This window comes from Centruroides sculpturatus, unplaced genomic scaffold, assembly GCF_000671375.1.
Source record: "Centruroides sculpturatus isolate CEXI.00-Female unplaced genomic scaffold, Cexi_2.0 scaffold533, whole genome shotgun sequence".
Lineage (NCBI taxonomy): Eukaryota > Metazoa > Arthropoda > Arachnida > Scorpiones > Buthidae > Centruroides > Centruroides sculpturatus.
In genome coordinates, this window is record NW_019384875.1 from 438151 (window position 1) to 443420 (window position 5270).

The window sequence follows — 5270 nt, forward strand, 5'->3', positions numbered from 1 at the left end:
GTTAAGAAATTCAAAAATTAATTTTAAGCAATTATATTTGTTATCTTACCCTAATGGCATTTGGCATCTCACCCAGATACTTGGGGTGAGATGCTTAAAATGCCAGACAGTGAAAAAGTCGTCATTGCAAACACAGTATAGAATTTTTTAAAATAAACTCCAAACTTTTATTTGAAAGACATACTCCAGAATATGATATTTTCATTAGAGGGCTCCTAAACTCAAATTAGCGCTGTAATTTTCCTCATAAGCAAAATGTTAGGCATCTTCCGCCGAATCACTACACACAACTTTATTTCCCCCAAACATATTTATGTAGCTAAAATTAGTTTTAACTAATGTTAAAAGTTAAAACTAGTTTTGTCTAAAGTAAAAACATGTACAGCAGTAAATTAACTAGACAAAACGGGTTTTTACAAAGACATTCAGTATAAACTAGTTTCAACTACTGAAAACGAGTTCTAACTAAAAACGGGTTTTGACTGTAACATATATATATAGGCCTACAAGAACATTTCTGCGGGGAATGGTGGGCCTCACAGTAATTTCGATTCAGGTCGACAGAGTTTACGCGGAGAATTTTGACCTGAAACATCTCATTCCCTAGAAGAAGTTTGAAAATTTCGGCATCATTATGATATTGGCATTGCTTAGTTATACGTAATATCCGTTTAGAAATAATAGAGGCGCATTGTAAAATATTAACGTTAATGAAGAAATAATAAGGACATTAGGAATATGTACTCGAATATAAAGTGGAAATTAATAGAAAACAGCCTTATACAACAAAAATGAATAAAGCACTAATAGAACTTATAAATTTTGCTTATAAAAGAAATTATTTTGAAGTGTATAATGATTTTTACAGATAGATAAATAGATTGAAAAATGAAGCCAAAACTAGCGGAATTATATATGAAAAGGGTAGATGAAAAAATACAAGACATTCCAGTGTTAAAGATAGTGATAAGATATGTAGATGACTATTTATTAATTTATAATATAATATTGATAGAATAACGGATGATAAAGCAATTTTAATTATAATAAATAATATATAAATGATGATATAAAATTTGATATAGAAATAGAAAAACATAACCAAATAAATTTTGTAGATGTAACGATGACGAATGAAAAAAATAAATTTGCATTTAAAACATATAAAAAACCATTGTAATGTAAATAAAACAATCAATTAACACTCTTACATTCCAGAAATTATAAAAAAACAATATATAAATGATGGCCTAAAAAATATGTATAGGCCTATATATATATATATATACAAGAACTTCTAGTATTACTGAACATGAAATTAAATTAAAAGAACTACAATCTAAGTTTATTCTTAATAATTACCCCACGAATAATTAAAAAATTTGACATAAACAATATTATAAAATTAGATGCAACACAAAATACAAAAAAGATAAAAATCATAAAGCCTTTCCCTATTTTGAGAACAATAACAATTGTAGTAAAATCCCAAAAAAGGACAATGTAGTTTTGGTCCCATCTTTGACTAGTAATATTACACATAATATTTCTAATGCAGGGGGAGAATATAAAATTGTTGTTGATAAATTGAAAAAAACAGGTATTGTATATAAGATTAATTGTAATTGTCAAAGCTCAAATAATTATATAGGTGAAACAGTACGGATTCTAGAATTAAGAATTAAGGAACACGAAGCAGCGATAAGGTTAAAGATAAAATAAGCCCGAAATGTATATGTAACCTGTATCTTCAATAAAGGATGTTCCTGACCTAAAGGCTGTAAGATAGTCTACCGGAATTCTTGTAATTTTTCGGATTAAAGCGATATATATATATATATATATGTATGAATTCTTAAACCTAGCTAGGTAAGAGGGGAAGTTGCCATAGCCTGTGAAGCACTGAGTGATGGCATGAGTAGGGGTTGAGGGGCTGTAGATCTGTCTCTTAAAGATGGGTGGGAGAAATTTAAAAGTGATTCTTTCAATCGTTGAGGCAGTCCATTCTTTCTGACATTTTTCCATGATGCAATTTATGATGTTTTATTGACCTGAGTTGCTGGAATTTTAGAGAATCAGGAGATGTTTGTAGAGGTGACTTTTTGGCAAGGGCATCTGAGTATTCATTACCCTCATTGCTCGTGTGTCCAGGTACCCAGTTGAATCTGATCTGGGTAAATCTACTCAGGGTCCTGGTAAGATTTCTCCCCTTCAGCTCAGTCTTAGTGTATCTGTTGTTGTTGGAGAGAATATTTAAAACATACATACTGTCGGTATATGCGGCGTATTGCCCTTGTAGACACGTTTGATTTAGTGATGATACTNAAGCGAAATTTCAACAATAAATACTATTTGTGATTGTAAACTCTGAATTACTGCTGTCGGTTATATAAGTACTAGCAGATAAGCCCGGCAATGCTCGGGCAAAAAGTAACGATAGCGAAGATTAAGCCAATCTTTCCCGTTTTAAAAATATTCAAGAATTAGGTCTCCCTGTTTCCAGACTAATTACATTATTTATCGATTTGTCTAAAAATATGTTTGATTTCCCGAAAAACGCAAGAACCCTCATCTGCACCTGTAAATCTTGCACGTCGCTTTCTCTTAATTCCATTGTTATTTAAGAGAAAGCAACGTGCAAGATTTACAGGCGCAGATGAGGTTTTTGGTGTTTTTGTGGAAAATCAAACATATTTTTAGACCAATCTAAAAATCTTCTAATTAGTCTGGAAACAGAGGGACCTAATTCTTGCATTTTAAACGGCTAAAATTGGCTGTACTGTAATAATCTTAATCTTTGCTATCGTTACTTTTTGCCCGAGCAACGCCGGGCTTACTTGTTTTTTGGCGACTTTCCGGTTAGAATTCATAAAAAGGTGGTTCAGTATTTCTTTTTCTATGTATATTAGAACCATCCAAATTTAAAAACTCTATAATATCAATCCAGAATCAAGGACCTAATTCTTGCTTTCATAGAATGCAAGAATTAGGTCCTCCTGTTTTTAAATTACTTAGTAAATTTTTAGATAGGTTTAAAAATATGTTCGATTTCCCGAAAAACGTAAAAACCGCGTCTGCGCCTGTAAATCTTGCACGTAGATTTCTCTTAAGACTTTCATTGTTACTTAACATTTTCATTGTTGACACTTCCATTATTGAAGCTTTAATCCTGTCCCTCTCCTCTGTGGGGAGGAATTTCGAAAAAATCCGTTCTTATTGTGCGTTCTCGTGATGTACCCTAACTATGTACCAGATTTCAACTTTCAACTCCTAACCGTTTGGGCTCTGCGCTTATTATTATTATTATTAACCCGTCTCGATTATATATATATATAGATGAATTTTCAATTAATTTATTTAGTTTATCCAAACTTTCATTTTCAAATTAATAATTTGAAAGTAAAATTAATATTTATTCCTGAAAAATTAATATTCCGAATTCGAATCCAGAACAGCAATCACAGGAATGTTTCATGGATGGTTTGTGTTACGGCTAACGGGAATCTTAGCCAGGTACAAGTTCAAAGTGATGAGTCCGTACCCCAAGGTTCAAATCTATTCTGGGGTATACGTTCGTACTTCTTGCTTCTCGCACTCGACGTCCTCACAACCAGAGACCAAACCGAAAAGTGACTGACCCTGCGGNATTGTGCCTTTTTAGTAGCAATGCTCCAAATAAGGTCTGCTAAGGAAATTCAATGGCTCATTAGTTTATTAGTTTTCGATACACTACAAATAAATAAATACAACCATTAGTCCTGTGGCTGATAACCAGTGCACTCATGATGAACCCGTCTTGAGTTTTATGAAAGGAAGTATTGTCGTAGTAGAGAGTAGTCAAATAAGCCTTCTGGTCTTATTGTTATAAATATCAGACTAAAATGTATTGGACTTGAAAAGGAAGATAAGGAACATATCGAAATTAAAATAATATCAATAACTAAACATTACACAACATTATATGTGAGGTAGAAAATTAAACTTTAGTGTTTGGTAAATCAATCTCAATTTTATTAGGTTTTTGTATTACTTCGTACAACGTTATCGTAGTGGTTGTTTAACAATATAAATGTTGGTTTACCTGAGTATTGTATTTTATTTCATCAGATACTTTATGCGTATTTTACTTATGATGCTATATTTTCTAATTGTATATGTAACCCGGCTGAGGAGGACTATTAATAAAGCAGAAATGCGTAAAGAAATCGGAAAGATATATAAGTCTAGTGTTTAACCGTTTGGGCCCTGAGCTTATTATTATTATTATTATCATTATCATTATCAACCCGTCTCGATTATATATCTATATATATAATCGAGACAAGTTGAGTTGAGAGTTGAAATTTGGTACACAGTTAGAATACGTCACAAAAACGCACACTTAGAAGGGATTTTTCGAAATTCTTTCCCACGGGGGAGAGAGACAGGATTAAGGCTTTAACAATGACAATGTTAAGTAACAATGGAAATATTAACAATGGAAATGTTAAGAAGGAAAGTGACAATAATGGAAGTGTTAAGTAACAATGGAAGTATTAAGAGAAAGCGACGTGCAAGATTTACAGGCGCAGATGCGGTTTTTTGCGTTTTTTGAGAAATCAAACATAGTTTTAGACCCATCTATAAATGCTGTAATTAGTCTGGAGACAGAGAGACCTAATTCTTGAATTCCACTGAAAACGGGAAAGATTGGCTGTAATATAATAATCTTAATCTTCGCTATCGTTACTTTTTGCCCAAGTATTTCCGGGCTTATCTGCTAGAAAGAAAATAATAAATTAAGTTTTACTGTTGTTAATTTGTTTCTAAACATTATAATTTATTTAGATTTAAGATCCAAACATACTTGATTACCATAAAAGAAAGAAAAAATACAGCAGGTGCTTTCATTTTGTATAATCTTAAATACGTATGAAACTAATAAAGGAAAAACGTTCACACACAGATATATAATATAAACAATAAAAATTATAAGTCTACTCGAACTTTCCGCTAACGTAGCAAATATTCAATATCAGATATAAAAATTTATAGAAGAGGCAGAAAGGAAACAATGTCTTAAAAAACATTTCACTATTCGCACTTCACTCCAGAAAACCCTCAGAAGCTCCTTGCCGCCACCTAAATCCACCCATAAAAGTATTTATATGAGTAATTTGTACTTATTTTTCTATTTTTTACTTTATTAAACAACTTTATCGTCTTATTTATAATCTCTCTCTCTTTCTCTCTCTCTCTCTCTCTCTCTCTCTCTCTCTATATCTCTCTCT